This window comes from Lontra canadensis, unplaced genomic scaffold (genome assembly GCF_010015895.1).
Source record: "Lontra canadensis isolate GAN:19392208 unplaced genomic scaffold, GSC_riverotter_1.0 scaffold16, whole genome shotgun sequence".
Lineage (NCBI taxonomy): Eukaryota > Metazoa > Chordata > Mammalia > Carnivora > Mustelidae > Lontra > Lontra canadensis.
Window position 1 is genome coordinate 12,302,834 of NW_022631010.1, and position 21,424 is coordinate 12,324,257.

General features: G+C 38.2%; 1 protein-coding gene across 2 annotated transcripts in view; it reads right to left on the bottom strand.

Annotated features, from left to right (window-relative positions):
• Positions 1–21,424, bottom strand: part of PAK5 (p21 (RAC1) activated kinase 5) — a 284,443-nt gene that overhangs the window by 166,279 nt on the left and 96,740 nt on the right. For both annotated transcript variants that reach the window (XM_032859178.1, XM_032859176.1), the window contains one exon: positions 194–341. The gene's annotated coding sequence lies outside the window, so the exon portion shown is untranslated. The remainder of the gene's footprint in view (positions 1–193; positions 342–21,424) is intronic.

Here is a 21,424-nt window from a genome sequence, read left to right on the forward strand (position 1 = left end):
CTTATTTCACTTGGCATACCGCTCTCAAGGTCCATCTCTGTTGCCTCAAATGACAAGACTCCCCCTTTTATGGCTGAATAGTATTCCACTGTGTGTGTGTGATGTGTGCAAGTGTGTGTGTGTGTGTGTGTGTGTGTGCATTATATAAAATAAAATTTAAAAAAGCAAAACTATAACATAATTCATTCCCTACCTTTTTATGATGGCTGTAGATGAATCAGACTCCAGAGGAGTTTGGCTATTTCTGTCCTGCAACTTTTTGTCAGAGTTCTTCAGTGCTCTTCATTTTTCTTCAGTGTTCATTTTGGCAAGAGGTGGAAGCATTTTGCCACAGTATATTTCTGTAACAACATGGTAGCAACATGCGTCAGAAACCCACCAACATTATGCTCCGTTTAAAAATAAACAACCTCACTTACTTCACATTCCTCTACATGCTGCACATCCTTTCTCTACTGTTTCAGTCATTCCCGCAGGCATGCAGCTCCTGACCTGTGATTACCTGGATCCCCCCAGCCATGTTAGGCTCCCCTAAGCACCTTGCCTGCATCTCTCATAGCACTGTCCCACCCTGGTCCGCTGTGAGTCCAACTCTTCAATAAGGAGTGAGCCTATGGAGGCAGGAATTGTGCCCTTGGTTCCTGATTGTCTGGGGCCAAGACCACCTCTAGAAATTCATACAGTCGACGCGCATCATTTGCAATAGTCACATTCTGGACAGTAGCCGCAAACACCAAATTAGTGAATGCTGAACCCATAACCTTATTTTAGAGTTTAGAGTTTTATGTGTGTTTCTGTTTAAAGACACATCATATATATATACATATATATGTGTGTGTGTGTGTGTGTGTGTGTGTGTGTGTGTATATATATATATATATTTGATTCATTAAGTTTCAACTTAGCCAATAACACGAGAACTCACACCTGAATGAAGATTGCCAAGGACATGTATTTTTTCCACAAGGCACTTCACACTGAGAAATACGAAACAGAACCTCAGCACTCTGCTCGGGGACCATCTCAAACAGCAAAACTACCAGCAAAACCACAGAAATGCAAACACACATGAGATGGTGATTTTGCACATACAAAATCCACGAATCATGAAGATTGCCTACCTATACATTGGCTGTAGATCTGTAAGTTCCTAGCCTTGCTTATGGTCCAGCACAGCACTGCCATTTAAATGAGCAAATAGACAAATCCTATCAACTGGGTAGGAAGGGACTAAATACAGATTTCATATGCTTCATGAAAGATCCAAATTTAAAAGCAGTTATTCTCTCCTATCTTATTAAAAGGACAAATCTCAGGTCCTAGTTCTTTTCTCTTTCCTGATATTAATCATTGCTCATCCAATTTTCCGACAAGTTCAAAGAAAACGTCCCTGAAAATAATTATAGGTTGACAGTCTACCCTATCCATTATGGGACAACCCAAACCGTTTCCAGAAGACAGCTCCATTTTTCTCCTTGAATAATAAGAAATACCTGCTTTTATTTCATTACATGCATCAGTTAACTGTAGGTACACAGTATACATACTTAGTACACTTGTATTTTCTGTAAAAATGCCAGTACTTTATGACATAATAAGTGGAGGTATCACACTTTAAGTATCTACTTTTCTGTGCCTTAAAAACGTGTTTAAGTCTTCTTAATGGACAGAGATTTATGTTTTAAAGCTGTTGTAAGGATCTTCCCATTAAGTTTACTTCTTAATATTTTAAAACTGGTTAAATTTAAATTTGATTTATTTGTATTTCATGGGAGGTAATTTGCAGATAAAATCGTCGTCTTAAAAGCATGCCTTATGTTTCCAACTACCATTGCTAAAATCAGAACTTGCTAAAAATGCATGTCTTGGATAGGTAACAGGAAATCTTAGATGGTTCTGAAAGCCCAGTTTCTTGTATGTTTCTGTTGTTTTAACAGGTTTTTAATTGAGTTCAAAATCAGCTAAAACATAAGTAGACATAACTTTGTTTTAAAGTCTTGTGAGATTCTCTTCATATATTTCAGAGTAGCAGAAGATAAGTCACCTTGTCAGGAAATGCAATTTCATGACTGATACAGCCATATGGGTCTCTCACATAACAATAATTCAATACATTTTATAACAGAAATAACTTGATCCAGAAAAGTAAAACAAAATAAATACATCTTATTTTTACACTTTATTAGTACTATCATATTACATTTTCTATACAATTACCCAATATTTTTGTTTTAAATTCTAAACTTTAAGTTTATTTTATAACTAGCTTTGTTTTTAGTTGTCTATTATACAAATAACCAAATTAATTTTTAAAATTGGATGTCATAAATTTAATGTGCTTAAATCATCACTAAAACTCTCCTCTCAATTTTTTGTCTTTAAACATGCTGCTTAGAAACCTTTATCTATATATCTCCCTAAAGCCATATTACCACTGTTGACCTAGAAAAAGCAATCTGAAGTCTCAGTTGACTATATTCAGTAAACAGCTACACTACTCTGAACCTGATAATGTACATGAGGTACGTTATGAGGTACTGATGCCAATTAAATGTACTATTTCCAGGGCACCTGGGTGGCTCAGTTGCTTAAGCGACTGCCTTCGGCTCAGGTCATGATCCTAGAGTCCTGGGACCGAGTCCCACATCAGGCTCCCTGCTTGGCGGGGAGTCTGCTTCTCCCTCTGACCTTCCCCCTTCTCATACTCTCTCTCTCTCATTCTTTCTCTCTCAAATAAATAAATAAAATCTTTTAAAAAAATAAATAAATTTACTATTTCCAACCTTCAAGAGGAAGGGGTTGACTCTGAAACCAATAGACTTGGCTTCAACTTGTAGTAGCTACACAGTTAGGGCCGATTTGTCATTCCTCAAGTTTATCCATTCATCTGAAAAGTGGGTATGGACACAATTTATACAGAGGGGTTCTCAAGATAAAGTGAAAATGTCCTATGTAAGGTACCTGGCCAATAGTGAATAGTAAAGAATGTTAGTTATGATTTTTACTAAGTATAAAACCAACCCAAGAAGCATTTCAGACAACAGAATATAGCTCTTAAAACCAAAAATCAGTGACCTGTCACCTGTGAATAATTTGTAAAATATAACAAAAAACCCAAGAAACAAAACAAACCGAAGTTCTAGTTTACCCATACTTTTTCCTCCCAGCAAAATAAGCATCTCTGTATGTGTGTCTGTTATAGAGATGGACCCAAAGAAGCGTAACTTTTTTACCCACAAGTCTATGCCATTTTGTACATTTCATTTTCAGAGATTCCTAGATTCATTTCACTGACTCAATATGGACTCTCCATATTGGGTTCCTTGACCATGAGCTCAAACAAAAAAACTCTGCTCCAAATGGCACCTGACTCAGAGATAGAGGTATTATTGGGCTCCTGGCCAATTACTGGGGAAAAAAAAAAAAAAAATCTAAGTTTCTATCTTATGTAAACTAGAACAAAGTTTTGCCATCAATGATATTAGTACAAATGCTCCTATTCCCTGCACACTTGTTTTACCCTCTCATTCAAGAAGGAGAGCACTTATGCAGATCATTCTGATAAGGAAAATCTGTGTTCTAAGATGGCCGACTGAGTCAGCAAAGGAGTCCCAGCCCCTTCCCTGGGGTTCTTCTGGTTTCTTCTCACTGCTCTGTTTCCTACACACACCAAAAGTACCAAGTAATTAAACTTCTAAACCTCCAAGGTCTCCAAGAGCCACTTGGTTCTTCCATCAGGACCCAGTCCAGGTTCTGTAACAATTTCAGGTGGTTTAGACCCAGAACAAAATGAGACCCCTCAGCCCTGCAATCCTAGAATGTCTGTTGCATTATTCACCCTTTTATCCGATAATTTCGCCTTGTACCCAGAAATTTAAATATGAGTGGCAGGTCTGATATGTGGTCATATGACTCTTATGTTAAAAAAACAAGACTTTGTTTTCATTCTCTTAAAGAGAATAGACTATGACCTTGTCCTCATTAAATAGTGAGTTCTGAGCAAATAAAGTCCTATGGATTATGAAATCGTGAAAGATGCTAAATACCATCAGGTCAAAATCTTACAACAACTCTGAGACATTGGGATAAGAGGAGAGAAATAAATTGGATTGTGTGGAGAAAACCTGTAATTTATTTTTTAACTTTTTTTTTTTTTTTTTTTTTTAGCTGGGATAACATCATTCCAAAACCAAATTAATATGGATCATCGTTCTTGAAAATTTATCTTCATCACTGTGTCATTTGATAATAGCTTTTTCTTTGTGTATACTTGATAACGGGGATAATTCTATACTTTCAACTAGATGTAGCACTGCTCATCTAATAGGAGAACCCTTAGATACACAAAAGGGTTTCATTGCCAGGTTTGACAGTATAAAAGCCAAGGGAAAAACAAGCTGGCAGAGACAGTTTAATATAAACCTCTTCTGAGGACTTGCAAACAACATCACATTTGTTTTCTGCTACTCATCTGCCCCTCTGTGATCTCTGTCTCTCTATATAATAAAATATTCATAGCCAGAGCTCAGCAGTCCTTCCTCTCTTTTCACTGTTGGAATAAGGTGTGTTCTGCTCCCTGGGAGCAAAGAACAAATAGAAACACTAAAACTCTGAATACATAACTTTGGGGGAGAAGAAAACCTCATCCACGGAAAAACAGCTTTTCTTGCATTCAAACCAAGATAACTATGACATATGGAACTGCATTTTTTTTCAGTAATTACTTATGCACTTGTCAAGTGCACTGAATCCTCTCTAGGGAAACTTCTAGGGAGTTTACGGAACTGTTCCTCTCTTTGGATTTCCTCTAATATGAATTGTGCACTATTTTGTTTTTCTTTTCAGGGAATAATGAAGCTCGACTTTCTAAAACCAATCTCATCTTTTCCTACAGGAAATTATCCAGTTTGAAAGTCTGGCCTCTATCAATGGAAGGATTGTGCTTTTTAGGACTGAACTGTAGGTAGTATTCTCATGTTAATCCTCCTTTCATCTGCAAGACCAGTTTGCATGTTGGCTTTTATTTTAAGGAGTAACCATTCTTTTTTTTTTAAATTTTTATTTATTTTAATTTTTCAGTGTTCCAGAATTCATTGTTTATGCACCACACCCAGTGCTCCATGCAATACGTGCCCTCCATAATACCCACCACCAGGATCAACCATTCTTTACGCTAACAACCAAACAATTAAGTTTGGATATATCGGATATATTGGTTTTCTAGTTGAATAGAAAAGGTACTTTGACTTTTTATTTGCAGAATGCCCCCAAGTTCTAGTTCCACGAATGAGTACTTGCTTTTCAAACTTGATTGACTAAATGAGTCTGTATCTGGGCTTCTTTATCTCACACTCCTGGTAATGACATGCTCTGTCACGCAACTTTCAGAGGGTTAAATGAGAGGGTGTACGAATAAGACCTTTAGATACTCTGAAGCACTCTACACCATTAGAAGAGTTATTTTAATTCCTAGGTGTTTGAATGATATAAACATTAATCTGATACAGGAAACAGAAAAGGTAACAGCTCAAAAGTTGGTGATAACATCTTTGGAATTATGAGGGGTCTCTAGCTTCCACCTCAGTTCATCTGCCCATCTGAGCTGATGCTGCGGAGCTTAGATTTCCTGAGCAAGATGATGACATGGGGAAATAGTGGGGAGATAGACACAGAGAAAAGGGGCCACCATGGAGTTCCGTGTTTATAACCACTCCCCTATTTAAAGCAGGGAGTTTTTAAGTGGGGGGGGGGGTCTTCACTTCAAGTTCTTGGGATCATTTAGATAGGATTTATGGGTTCCATGAATTTGGATGAGAAAGAAATTACTTCTCTATTATCATCAGCATTGAACAGGCAACAAAACCTAGGAACATGCTAAGGACTGGTAATCAAGAAACATAAGACTTTCTATACCCACATTGTAATTGCTGCAGACACTTTGAAACATCATCTGCACTCTACACTACTCCAAATGTAGGGCAGTTATTAGGTCTGCCATTAGGTGTTATATTTCCAAATCAAATAACTCATATCACCATAACACCAATTTGTTTTATTTGATGTTTTGATAACTTTATGCCGATATAATTTGTTTCCTTTATTACCCTAGGTATTTTATTCTATGCATTTTGAAACAGTACATTGTCACCCAGGTAACCTAGAGACTCCACTCCTAGGTATCTACCCAAAAGAACTGAAAACCCATACGCAAATTCTGGTACAGGAATGTTTATAGCAACGTTATCTGCAGTAGCTGAAAGGTGGGGACGACCCAAATATCCATCAACAAATGAATGGACAAATAGAATGTGGTATTTCTAGACAACAGTATGATCCAGGCATAAAAATGGATGATACATGCTACAATGATACATGCTACAATGTGAATAACCTCAAACACGCTAAGGGAAAGAAGTCAGACGTGAACAGTCACAAACATGAACAGTCACACGTGGTATGATTCTATTTATCTGAAATACCCAGAAAATGTAAATCCAGAGCAAGAGAAAGCAGACTGCTGGTTACCAGGGCCTTGGGGGGTCAGGATTATGAAGAGAATGGCTTCATGGGCACAGGGTCTTATTTTCGAATGGGAGAAAGGTCTGGGAGCTAGATGGATGTGGTGGTTGTCTAACTTTACAAATGTTAAATGCCAATGAGTTGCTTACATTAAAATGGTTAATTTTATGTTACGTGAATTTTCTCTCAACAAATAAAACCAAACACAGTATTAAACATTGGCTCCCAGGGGATGCCTGGGTGGCTCAGTCGGTTAAGGTGCTGCCTTCAACTCAGGTCATGATCCCAGCATCCTGGGATCAAATCCCACAACAGGCTCCTTGCTCGGCAGGGAGCCTTCTTCTCTCTCTGCCGCTGCCTGTCAAGCTGCCTGCTTGTGTGCTCTCTCACTCGCTGACAAATAAATACATAAATAAATAAAATCTTAAAAAAAAAAAAAAAAGGCTTCCGGGGGCACCTGGGTGGCTCAGTTGGTTAAGCATTTGCCTTCGGCTCAGGTCATGAGCCCAGGGTCCCGGGATCAAGCCCCACATGGGGCTCCCTGCTCAGTGGGGAGCCTACTTCTCCCTCTGCCCCTCTCCCTGCTTATGCTCCCTCTCTCTGTCAAATAAATAAATATAATCTTAAAAAAAAAAAAAATTGGCTCCCGGTCTTCCTGAGGCTGCCAAAGGAGTCCACGGCACAGCAAAAGGATAAAATTCCTGAGTTAAAGGTTTCCACAATGACACGGCCTCCTCTTCCTCTGGCCCAACTGAAGATGCTAGCCTTACTCCAAAGTTATTCAAATTTCCCTAGAATACCAGAGTACCCCAAAGCCTGAAGTTAGAGTTAGCAGGAAGCAAGGATACAACCAATGAGCATTAAGCTCACTGTTGAAAAATTTATATTTGCCTCTATACTTCTCATAAACTCTTAGTTACATTCCAAAAAACAGAGAATGACCAAAATCTTTCCAGATAAAGGTGGATATTAGCTATCAAAACAAACTACATCTTTTAAATGACCAAAAGTGGTAGACATCCTTTGTCAACGGTAAGGTTTCCCCACACTATCAGTTCTCCTGTGTAATATTTTAGGAATATCTTTATGCTAGGTGCAGTGCTGTACTAGGTCCACTTCCTCTATGCTATTTTTTTCATTCAACAAATATACATTATAATATCCACTAGTAACACATGTTGTGAAGAAAAAGACTGGTCAGGAAAGAGAATGACAGAAAGTTACTAGAAAAAGAGATCAAGAAAGAGACTTACAAGAGGTGGCTTTTGAACAGAAACCCGAATGAAGTGAGTATTTGATACTCATTTGATACTCATAAATATTCATTTGAGTAATACGGTGAGATCAATAGTATCCTAGGCTATGGAGATAGCATGTGCAAATGTCTTGAGGTCAAGAATGTTCACAGAACAACACTGAAGGCCCATGTGGCTACAGAAGAGTGAGGAAAGAATGGTATAAAAATAAGGCAAGAACATGTAGCCACTAACCAGACTCTGGATGGCCTTATAGGCCATAGTGAAGATTTTAGATTTTATTATAAATCTGATGGGTAAGCAATTGGAAAGCCTTGAGCAGAAGATGGCATGATCTAATTTGCATTCTGAAACTGTTCATAGATGTAGTAGAGATACAACAGGTGGGCAAGGTTGAAAACTTAAGAGGCTATTTAGGTAGCAGAGGCAAAAAAAAAAAATGATAACAACCTGTATGAGGGTGGGAGTAGTAGAGACATTGAGAAATAATCTGATTTTAGATATATTTTGAAAGTACAGATGACCCTTTGATGGGGTGGCTACTTGACCCTGAGCCAGGTGGACAGCAGTACCACTTACAGGGCTGAGAGGCATTTGGAAAGGAGCAGATTTAAATGGTGCTGTTGTCCATTTGAGCTGCTATAACAAAACATCACAGCCTGGGTAGCATATAAACAACAATAATTTATTTCTCTACAAGGCTGAAAGCCTGAAATCAGGACAGCAGCATGGCGGGGTGATGACTGTCTTCTGGGTTGCATTTTCACATGGTAGAAGGGGCTCAGAGCTCCATGAGATCTATTCTTCAAGCACACTAATACTATCCATGAGGGCTTTACTCTCTCAGCCGAATCTCCTCCCCAAAGCCCTACATATTTCAACACATACTTTGTGCAGAGGACACAAACATTCAGACTGTAGCTATGTGTTAATCAAGAAAATCAAGCATTTAGTTCAGAACATAGGAGGTATTTCATCACATAAGATGGTCCAAATTCTTTGTCTTTTGCATGCTTTTCACCAAGTAACAATTTAGGTCCCTCCGCTCCATGGTTTGGCTATGTCACTTGATTTGGCCAACGGGACATTAGCCGTTTTCCTGTATTTTCAGAGACTTGTTCATTTCTGACTTCTCTTGTGTGTCTGCCATTACCATGAACACATATCCAGGATAGTTGGATGCAGAAAGAGAGACACAAGGAAAGAAACAGTATGGCTCTGATACCCCAGCCAAAGCCATCCCAGACGAGTTAGCAGCTACCTGGTAAACATATACAAGTCCAGCTAACTACTAGTAGAGTCATCAGGTCAACCTACAGTTGACCCAAGCTTAGATCAGTGGAACCCTGCAAAGCTGCGAACTTAATAGATACATAAATAATTGTGCGGCTGGTTGTTACACAGCATTTTCATGACAATATATGGCTGACACAGGATGTACCCAAATATGAGAAATATACCTCATCCCAGCCAATCCAAAGAGGTTGTTCTTATATTCTAATCTGCTTGTGGGTTGCAAATAGAAAGTGGTAGGAAATCAGTAAGAAAAACTGAATCATAAATAATGAAAAACCATAAAATCCAGGTTCCCTCACTTGTATAGGCCCATTCCAACAAAGGCCCAGCCCGGGTGACTGAAATTAAGCTTTTAAAAATCTATAATTTAGGGCAGAAGACATGGGCAGATATTTCTGCGAAGAAGACATCCAAATGGCCAACAGACACATGAAAAAGTGTTCAGCATCACTCGGCATCAGGGAAATACAAATCAAAACCACAGTGAGATACCACCTCACACCAGTCAGAATGGCTAAAATTAACCAGTCGGGAAATGGCAGGTGTTGGCAGGGATGTGGAGAAAGGGGAACCCTCCTACACTGTTGCTGGTAATGCAAGCTGGTGCAGCCACTCTGGAAAACAGTACGGAGGTTCCTCAAAAAGTTGAAAATAGAGCTACCCTACAACCCAGCAACTGCACTGCTGGGTATTTACCCTAAAGATACAAATGCAGTGATCCAAAGGGGCACGTGCACCCCAATGTTTACAGCAGCAATGTCTACAATAGCCAAACTATGGAAAGAGCCTAGATGTCCATCATCAGATGAATGGATAAAGAAGATGTGGTGTGTGTATATATATATATATATATGTTATATATATTTATAATTATATATATATATAACATATATATATATTTGGTGCCACTTTTTGATGGCTTCATCAAAAGATATATATATATATCTTGCTATTTACATTGACGTGGATGGAACTAGAGGGTATTATGTTAAGTGAAATAAGTCAATCAGGGAAAGACAATTATCATATGATCTCTCTGATATGAGGGATTTGAGAGGCAGGGAGGGGGGTTGTGGGGAGAAGGGAGAGAAAAATAAACAAGGTGGGACCAGAGAGGGAGACAAACCATAAGAGACTCAATCTCAGGAAACAAACTGAAGGTTGCTGGGGGATGGGGGGTAGGGATAGGGTGGCTGGGTTATGGACATCGGGGAAGGTATAGGCTATGGTGAGTGCTGTAAATTGTGTAAGAATGATGATTCACAGACCTGTACCCCTGAAACAAATTATATATTATATGTTAATTAAAAAACCTATAATTTAGGAAAGTTTATTAAGTCTTTAATACTGGGATATATTTTAAGGATTATTGTTAAATTCAAGTCTCTCAAATGCAAGATTTTCTTGCATTTCAGAATTTCTTCAGATTGCCAACACTCAACTACTGATTTGTCATAAAAACCCTCATTGACTCGGCTTCTCATACCTATCATGCATAATAAGGAACAAGGACAGATGTATCATGAAGCCTAAGGCTCAAGGCCATTTACTTGTTTATGGACACTGAGACCCTGAAACAGACCCTAGCAATATGTTCACATCATTGTATTTTCACAAAACATGCAAAAGTAAGATATTTTACCAGTAAATAGTTAGGACAGCTGTCTCTTTACATTCCAACTTCCTACATCATACTTCCCTATATGTTGCACAGGGTTGGGGTGGTGATGGTTATTTTGGGGCTCTAGCTAAGGGTTAACTTGAGCTGAGGTTGCATTTGGTTTGTAGTGAGTGGGCTATATTTATGTATTCTGCAGTAAATTTCCATTACAGTTCAGTTTCTGTTGGTCAGCCTGATGCAGCAATGGCTTTCAGGAATACCAGGGGCTGAATGACCCAGCATCACAGCACAGAGATACAGGCCTGGGACACTGCAGTGTGAGTGTCCCCTGCAGCTGTGGATGTGAATGCATGGAGGAAGTCTGCCTTTTCTAAAGCTTCTTAAGCTCTGTGACATGGGGACAACATTTCCCAGGCTAAGAGGTATTTCCAAAGATTCACAACATGTTTATTCAGAAAGTTGATAAGGTTTGAACTTACCATCTACTGCAATCTGGTAAGTTGTCATGAAGGTCTCAAGAAAACAAGGGAGACATTAAAAGTCCCTGCTTCAATCACATAAGAAAGGTATGCTTTTATGTCATCTTTGTATTTATTAAAGAATGGAGGAAAAACGAAGAAAAAAATTAAGAGACTATGAGACAAACCATTAAAATGTTAAGTCAATAAAAATCATTCTGACACAGAAGAAACCTCTGGTACAAAAAATTTTTCAGACCACTGTGAAAGCAGTCATTAGAAGAAAAATTGTGGGGCTCCTAGGTGGCTCAGTTGTTATGCCTCTGCCTTGGGCTCAGGTCATAATCTCAGGGTCCTGGGATCGAGTCCCTCACTGGGCTCCCTGCTCAGCAGAAAGTCTGCTTCTCCCTCTCCCTTTCTCTCCCTAGTGGCTTGTGTTTTCTCTCTCTCTCTTCTCTCTCGATTACTCAGTCTCTCAAATAAATAATAAAATCTTAAATGAAAAATAGTAAAGGTTTGAAAAATATAGTTAGGGTTTGTCTGGGTGGCTCAGTCAGTTAGGTGTCTGCCTTTAGCTCAGATCATGAACCCAGGGTCCTGGGATCAAGCCCCTCATTGGGCTCCCTGCTCTGCAGGAAGCCTGCTTCTCCCTCTCCCACTCCCCCTGCTTGTGTTCCCTCTCCGGCTGTGTCTCTCTCTGTCAAGTAAATAAATAAATGATCTTTAAAAATAAAAAAATAAGTAGGTAGAAGGAAAACAGTGAGGAAAAGTAACAGATTGGTTCTTGATTATTCAATTAATAAAAAGGAGATCATATGAATAATGGAAAATACTGAAATCCTTCCTGATTTGACACAAATGAAGATTATGAAGAGAACATAAAACCCATCACAGTCACAACAAGGAAGACATTGATGAGTAAGTGGTGATGCAATTCATCAGAGAGTATCTAAGATTAGTCATTGCACAAGCAAACTTCAAATGCCCTGGAATCTTAGGCCTCCAGTATTCAAAAACTGTGATAAAGATTTTCCAGAATTTGATAATTTAAAAAAAAAAAAGTTTTCATGTCATTACTGATAAGCTGTAATGCCAAAATAAACTTTTCTAAAGTGTATTTATGTAAAATAAATCTCAATCAGACTCCTTAACAGAAGGGCTGCTTTCTGTTTCTATTTACACTATAAAAAGATATCTCAAAATAATTTTTTTTTTAAGAGAAAGAGGGAGGGAGAAAGAGAAAGAGCAGACAAGCAGGGGAAGGGGAGAGGGAGAAGCAGACTCTCTGCCGAGCCTGACTGACGTGTGGCTTGTTCCCAAGACCCTGAGATCAAGACTGAGCCGAAGGTGGACACTTAATCGACTGAGCCATGAAGGCGCCCCTCAAAATAATTAAAAAAAAATTTTTTTTTCAGTGTTCCAAAATTCATTGTTTATGCACACACCCAGTTCTCCATGCAATACGTGCTCTCCATAATACCCACCACCAGGCTCACCCAACCCCCCACCCTTCTCCCCTCCAAAACCCTCAATTTGTTTCTCAGAGTCCATAGTCGCTCATGGTTTGTCTCCCCCTCCGATTTCCCCCCAAAATAACTTTTATATTTAAAGGTAAAGAGATAATCGGAGCATTTTCAGCCAAAATACTTATGGGTCCAGGTATCACAGAAGTGGAGTGGGAAGTCTACTAATAAAAACACCCTGCTTTTCTGATTTTGTGATGTTTCCATTATTAGCTTTTTAGCTTTGTAATTTTGTTATGGATTATTTTGTTCTAGTATTCACATCCTTACTTAAATTTAGTGTCCACTGGCATCTTTAGATTTATGGATCTCATTTGCTGGGCCATCGGCTATGTTTTCCTTACTGTGATTGCTCAAAGTCTAAATTTAAAAAGTTAACGAAAATGTATATACAAAGCATGACTAACAGTTCGATCAAATTAGAAATGTCACAGTCAAAAAGCAGGAGCTTTGGTAACCTTGTCTGCCTTTGGGATGGCTATCCTCAGCAATTTCACTTCTGGAATTCATCTTCAGTTGGGTGGCGTGTGTCAATAAATTGAAATCCTGATAAGGGTAACTGATTTTAAGTGAAACTGAAATTAATCAAATGCAGGCAACATGGAGTATAGGAATTTTTTTTAAACAGAGAAAATTATGAATAGATCTTTGCTTGTATGGCTGAAAGGAAAAGAAAGCAGTATTTTTATCACTTGGTTAAGGGGGTATCTGCCATGTGGTAAAATGTTATTATTTGTCCCCCTTTGTAGTTAATACCTGGGGGGATAGATACTTTGTGACTAGGTAAATGCCCTCTTCTCCCCAAACTTCAGCCCATTAACTTTAGCATCCATCAGTGGATTGTGTCTGCAACAATGATTACTGTGGTATTTGCTAAGGGGAATGTCCTTTCTTCTCTTTCATTGGAATTTATTTAATTCCATTTATTTAAATGGGATTCTTCCCTAAAGGCAAAATGCCCCTTCACTCCATGTATATATTCAATTATTTATTTATATCTTCATGTACTTAGGGACATTTATCATTTTTCTATGGGTTAGAATCCAAAACTCTCATCATATATTTGGTAGCTCAAGTTATCCCAGGTTTGTCTATTTGGAACGCCATCAGGTTGGTCCCTGTATCCTGTTGACATGTTCTTGTTCTTTTGAGAGTGTTACCTTACTTTTTGACAACACAAATATTCATTCTGGGCAGTTCTCATCTTTTCCCGGCCCCAGGCATGGAATCAGTTACTTTTGCAAAGAGCCCTGGTTCCTTTATCGGGAAATATTGTTAAGAAATCAAGATCTGGGTGCTAGGTATGCTCTTTTTTCCTGAGGGGTCACTGACTGTAGACTCTCTCTGTGGACAAAGGTAGGAAATGTATGTATGTATACTAACTCATGCATATACACACACCTGCATTTGTGCATACCTCAATCTAATCATGAAAAGGCATCAGAGAAATCCAAATTAGGAGATTCTACCAAATAATTGAATAGTGTACTTCAAGTGTCAAGTTCATCAAAGGAAGGAATGAACAACTGTGTTAGTTTGAAGGAGACAAAGACATGACAACTAAATGTAATTTGGGATCTTGGATTGAAGAGAAAAAGGATATTAATGGGAAAACTGATAAAATCAAATAAGGTTTGTAAGCTTAGTTTATAAGCTTAGTTTTATATAAACTGCTTAGTTTATAGCAGACGTTGGCAAATTACAGGCCATGAGTGAAATCTGATCCACCACCTGTCTCTGTAAATAAAGTTTCATTGGAACACAGATACTCTCATATGTTCATGTAGTCTGTTTCTTTGTGCTACAATGGCAGAGTTAAGTAGTAGTGGCAGACACTTAAAATAATTACTGTCTGGCCCTTTACAGAAAAAGTTTGCTAACTCCTGGCTGATAGGTGTTTTGTTGTTGTTGTTGTTTGTTTGTTTGTTTTTAATGTAACTTGTATTTTTTAAAGGATTTTTATTTTTATGTTTTCATATTAACATATAATGTATTATTTGTTTCAGGAGTACAGGTCTATGAATCATCAATCTTCTGCAATTCACAGCACTCACCATAACACATACCCTCCCCAATGTTCATAACCCAGACACCCTATCCTTCCCCCCTCTCCCCTCCAGCAACCCTCAGTTTGTTTTCTGAGATTAAGAGTCTCTTGTGGTTTGTCTCCCTCTCCGGTCCCATCTTGTTTCATTTTTTCCCTCCCTTCCCCACCCTGTCTCTGAAATCCCTTGTATCGGAGAGATCATATGATAATTGTCTTTCTCTGATTGACTTATTTCACTTAGCTTAATACCCTCTAGTTCCATCCATGTCATTGCAAATGGCAAGATTTGGGGGTTTTGGTGACTGCATAGTATTCCATTGTATCTTCTTTATCCATTCATCTGTTGATGGACATCTAGGTTTTGTCCATAGTTTGGCTATTATGGACATTGCTGCTATAAACATTCGGGTGCACGTTCCCCTCTGGATCACTATACTTGTATCTTTAGGGTAAATACACAGTAATGCGACTGCTGGGTTGTGGGGTAGCTCTATTTTCAACTTTTTGAGGAATCTCCATACTGTTTTCCAGAGTAGCTGCACCAGCTTGCATTCCTACCAACAGTGTAGGAGGGTTCCCCTTTGCTTCCTCACCAACATTGGTCATTTCCTGACTGGTTAATTTTAGTCATCTCCTGGCCAACAGTTTTATACCATTTTTAAATTCCTATTTTTGGCAATTGTACTACAGTTATGTAAAATGTTAACATTCGGGATGAAAAGTATAAGGAAACTCTTTGTATTATCTTTGCAACCTCTCTCTAGATCTAAAATTTTAAAATAATAATTTTAAAATATTTCAAATTAAGAGCTACCATAAAAAATTCAGGAAATTTCCCATAAAATCTCTGTGAGGTTTTTTTTTTTTTTTTAAGCCAAGTCATTTCGTAATATTTTCCAACAGTCAAAGTAAAATGAAAGTGGGACCTATGGTTCGTGTGTCAGATACTGCTAGTTATTGACTCATATTGGCTTCCATAGCATGAGAACCCTAATTTTGTTTGGCACAAGATGTCTGTTTAAGATCATATTTCCTTATCTCTATGATAGCCAGGGCTGGGCAATGAAGTATAAGCACAGGTGTTTCAGTGAGACTTTAAGGAACACTCATTAGAATACGGCCTCAAGGGCCCTATTTGCCCTTTTTCCTACTGCCTCTTGCCTAGAAAATCAATGTGATGGCTCAAGTTTCAGTAGCTTTATCAGACCATGAGGTGAAAAGAGTAGTCATGGATCCACCCCCACTTCAGGTAGAGCTCAAAGGCAGAAGAAGTTTATGGTAGATTTATTATGGCCTAATTTTTCATGCATCAAACCCTAGTATTCAAACCCTTTGCAGTATTTCCCATCAAGAACTAGAACCTGTTTCCCAGACCATCTAACCTGGGCTGGACTTAGGACATGATGTGATCAATATAATATGGCAGAAGTGACAGAGAATCACTTCTGAACCCAGACCGCAACAGGCCCTGAGGGATTCTACTCTCTTTTAGAAAATTTCCACTGATATGTGAAATATCTTGTGCTAGAGAAAGGTGAAAGGTCATGTAGGATGGGACATTTGCCTTAGTTGAGGACATTCTGAAACCAGGCCCCCAAATATAAGAGATGACCAAGTCAAGATGAACAGAGCTACTTACTGAACCCTATGTTGATTGCAGATACAGGTGAAACCAAGACTAGAAAATTCTCCCAGTTGATCTGTAGACTGATAAGCAAGGGTACATGCTTGTTTTAGGACACTGAGTTTATGATAGTCTGCTATGTGGTGATGGTGGGCTTGATATAAAACCTCTATCTCTGATAACCATGAAGTTACCACCGTGACCTGAGACTTTGTGCCTAAGGTCATTTTTTAAAAGTAAACTTGGCCCACAATGTGGGGCTTGAATTCATGACACCAAATCAAGAGTTACATGCTCTACTGACTGAACCAACCAGGTGCACCATAAGAGAAAAAATCCACCTTGACTAACCAGTTTTATTTTCAGTCTCTCTTCTTTGCCACCAAATAGAAATCCTAACTGATACATAAAGGGCACGAGATGTCTACTTTTCTATAATCCCCATGCATCATCCATTTAGGTTACCTACCTCTCCCCCCTCATCCCCGGAGCATCTGAATGTGTGACTTCTACTCTACAGCCACATTTTTGAGAAAGAGGAAGAAAGAGTATCTTATGGTCTCACTTTGTACTTCGAGGCTCACTTAATTTAGTGGATTTTTTTAAGGGAGCATATTTGAGGATAATTATATATTTTGCTTCATAAAACTCATACTATACCCCAAACCACCTAAGCTGGTGGCTTGTGGCTCAGGACAACAGTGGAAATACCCATGGGAAACAAAAGAAATAACAGAAATGATTTTTTTAGAGCATTCAAAACTTACTAAATTCATGTCAGCCTCCTTACATTGTCAAGTGTTGCTGGAAGTTCAGTGAAATCCCTTTAGAGAGAAAACATTTCTCTTGGAAAGAGCAGTATAAATCCACCTTCAAATAATATTACCCCAAAACGTGAAAATCCAGGCTACCATTTCCTTTAACATATATACATAGGACTATATATCAAAAGAATTCCAAATTTCAAACAAATGTTAACCACATTGTCCTTATAGTCATAAAAATGTATATGTAAAATAATTAGCTATACGTAAATCATAGCAGAGTTAAAATAATTGTTAACATAGTGATTATTTAAAATATATATGAAGTGGGCCCCTGGGCAGCTCAGTCAGTTTAGTGTCCAGCTTAGGTCATGATATTAGGGTCCTGGAATCCAGCCCTATGTCAGGCTCCATGCTCAGTGCGGAGTCTGCTGGGAATTCTCTCCCTCCCCACCACTCATGTTCTGTCTTTCTTGCTCTTTCTAAACTAAATAAATAGGGGTGCCTGGGTGGCTCAGTCGGTTAAGTGTCTACCTTTGGCTCAAGTCATGATTCTGGGGTCCGCAGACAGAGCCCCACATTGGGCTTCCTGCTCTGAGGGGAATCTGCTTCTTCCTCTCCATCTGCCCTCCCCCCTACTCGTGCACACGCTCTCTCTCAAACAAAGAAATAACCTTTAAATAAAAAATATTTAAAATATACAAGAAGCGACAACTTATGAATTAAAATACACAGAAGCAATTAATTATATCTAATGAAAAGTAGTATAATTCCTTTTATATTTACTTTTTAAAAACTAAATAGCAGTGTCTATCAATATAATTACCACAAAAAAAGATGCTTTAATTTATAACTAGTATTCTGCCATGTTTTCAGAAAAAAATTAATAGACACCCTTCTCTTATGGAAACCTCTACTTTTTAATATTATTTCAGGTATGTGAGAAACACACGAATGCCAAGCCCATGTTTTGAATTTGGGTATTTATCATTTCATTCTGCATGACAAAAAAAGTCAACAACAAAAAAGGAAAAACACGCTCAAGTATGCTCAAGTATGTCTTGGGCTCCAAAGATTCTTTGTAAAACATAAAAGCTCTTAAAATCTGAAAAAAAGTATGCTGCGGATGTGTTCTGACATGATATGCTGAGTCCCTTGGAATGAATATACCTGTATATCCACACTAAATTGCAGATACCAACAACCTCTGTTAGCCCAAGCAAGTGACAGTCTATTCCATCTTTTTTTTAAGATTTTATTTATTTATTTGACAGAGAGAGAGAGAGAGATAGCACAACCATGGGGAGTGGAAGAGGGAAAAGCAGGCTCCTTGCTCAGCAGGGAGCCCCGATGTGGAACTCCATCCCAGGACCCCAGGATCATGACCTAAGCTGAAGGCAGATGCTTAACCAACTAAGCCACCTAGGCATGCCATCCATTGAGTTCTTGATTGCTGAGTTCATATTCTTCTCAGCTAGTTTTCTGTGCTAACCTTTATCTGGTGTGCAGGAACTCAACCTCATCCAATGTAAAATGAGATTCCTGATTGATAGGAACAGTTTCTTGAAAACATATCTCAAAAGTCAGAAAAGGGAGAATTCCTGTGCTGCAACATATAGCAAGACACAATTCAAACAGCTCCAGTGGACACTAACATAATGACAGAGAACTTGGATAGCATTTTGCCAAGTCCTATGGCATTCATTTTACCAACAGATTTTGGTAGAACCTGTCTTCTTGGTAAAGAAACAGGCTCTAAACTGGCACTGTCCAATAGAAATATAATGTGATCTACAAAGGTCCATCACAAATGTAAGTTTAAATTTCTTAATAGCTGCATTAAAAAGGTAAAAAGAAAATGGGTGAAATTAATTTTAATAATTCATTTTATTAAAAATAAAGCCAAAATATAATTCAACATATATTAATAAATATTTTTGTTTATTTAAATAAACATTTCAATTTGGAACAGCCATATCTAAAGTTCTCAGTCACTGGGGTCAGTGGATCCAAAACTGGGTATTGCAAATCTAGAGTCCTCTGTGAATTATTTTGATCATTTAAAAATCTAAGGAGTGACAGTAACTGGAGAAAAAAAGAAAGAGGTTTCAAATACAATGGGCAAATGAATTTTCTAAGAAAAATTTGATAGAAATTATACTAACAATTTGATAGAAATTATACTAACAAGTTGACATCAACTAGCTGGATTTTTTAGGTTTTGTTTTTTGTTTTTTTTTTTTTTAAGATTTTATTTATTTGTCAGAGAGAGAGGGAAAGAGAGCGAGCACAGGCAGACAGAATGGCAGGCAGAGGCAGAGAGAGAAGCAGGCTCCCCGCCGAGCAAGGAGCCCGATGTGGGACTCGATCCCAGGACGCTGGGATCATGACCTGAGCTGAAGGCAGCCGCTTAACCAACTGAGCCACCCAGGCGTCCCGGATTTTTTAGTTTTTAAATACACCATGTTAAAGCAGATACTTCACAGAGAAATTACTAGGACATTGAAGTATGCCAAAATGATTCTATTCAACTTTAATGAAACATCCCAAGCAAATAATGAAGCACATTTATTTAGATTCTGCAACATGGATAATAAAACATAATATAAGAAGCCTGAAGTGAATATAAAATATCAAATCCAATAGCACACTCTTATAATCACAGCCTCCAATCTGATGATTAGTCTTTAGGTCAGAATTTATCTACAGTAAAAACAGACATCGAAATATGTTTTTCCAGAATCAAATTAGTTAATTAAAATAATACATACATCCAGGAGGTCAAGTATAAGGTATAGAGGTCTGGCTGCATGTCAAAAAGCCATAAAACCGAGGAGTCAAGATGGCGGAGAAGTAGCAGCTGAGACTACTTCAGGTTGCGGGAGATCAGCTAGATAGCTTATCTAAAGATTGCAAACACCTACAAATCCAACGGGAGATCGAAGAGAAGAAGAACAGCAATTCTAGAAACAGAAAATCAACCACTTGCTGAAAGATTATAAAAAAAAAAAAATAAATAAATAAATAAATATAGGAAAAAAAAAAAAAAAGCCATAAAACCTCCAGGCAAAAATAAGTGCCATGCAGAAAATGAAAAGCCTTTCTAAAAGTTTTTTAAGTAAAGGTGTTTAGGTATTTCAACAGCCTAAGTACTCTAACATCAATAAAACACTGCAAACCTCAGGGCTGTCAAATTACCTGATAACTCATAATACCGTGTGCTTCTCAGGGCAGATTTTAATTTTCATTCCATGATATTGTGAAACAAATAAGTGGCACCCAATATAAATGGCAAATATTATACATTTTTAAAAACTTTCCTTATCTACTATTCATGTGTATGTTGTAGAAAAATTGGAAAAACATATAAAAGCAAAAAATAGAAAAAAAAAATCACTCAGAATCCCAGCACCTAAGACACTGTGGACATTTTAGTCTATATTCCTCCATGCTTATATTAATATAATCATTACTGCCAGGTCTTCATGATATAATAAACTCATGTGGGCTCTCTTGTAGATCTAATTCTCTCAATAGATCTGATAATCCCACTTGGCACATATGTACCCACACACTTCCCTTCCACACAGATGTCTATTCAAAGGTTGTACAGAATCCAAGAGCACTCTGATCTGGGGTTGATCTGTCAATGTCTTCTGTCTTTTTCTCCCACTCCATCCCCACCTCCAACCATACCCCCAACACCCATACAGTACGATCTCAGTCTAAACGTACTTTCTTCCAGTTAACTCAAAGCTTTGGGGCGCTCTCTTAAGAAGAGAGGGGTTTCATAGAAACAATGACTACCAGTCTACTTAATTACAACCCTAAAACAGAATTCTTAGGAAAAGACACCTTCTTCTCTCTTACTAACAACGTTGGTACTGGCTGATGAACATAACTTTTTGGTCACATTTGGCTTTACTTTGTGCCTGAAATAATCTACTTTCTCAGACAAATCTTTAGATTCAACAATAAACATCTGCCAAGTGCTTGAAAGGGCAGACATCGTGTTTAGGACCAGACAGTGAACTGTGGATGAAGCAGACATGATCTTTTGGCCTCACAGAAGTAATATTTTAGTAGAGAAGAGAGTCTGCAATCAAGTCAGCAGATAAATACATAATTATATACTGGGATCAATGCTACAAAGGCAGTGGACATGGATGTTGAGATAGAGAACACAGCATTGCCTATCTTAGTTTCTGACACAATGACTTGTCTGAAAGACTGGCAAGAACTAAGGAAGTTTCCCACCCATTCCGTCAACACTGACCTGCTCAGAAGCATACCACTGTGCTAAAGAGAACCCACAC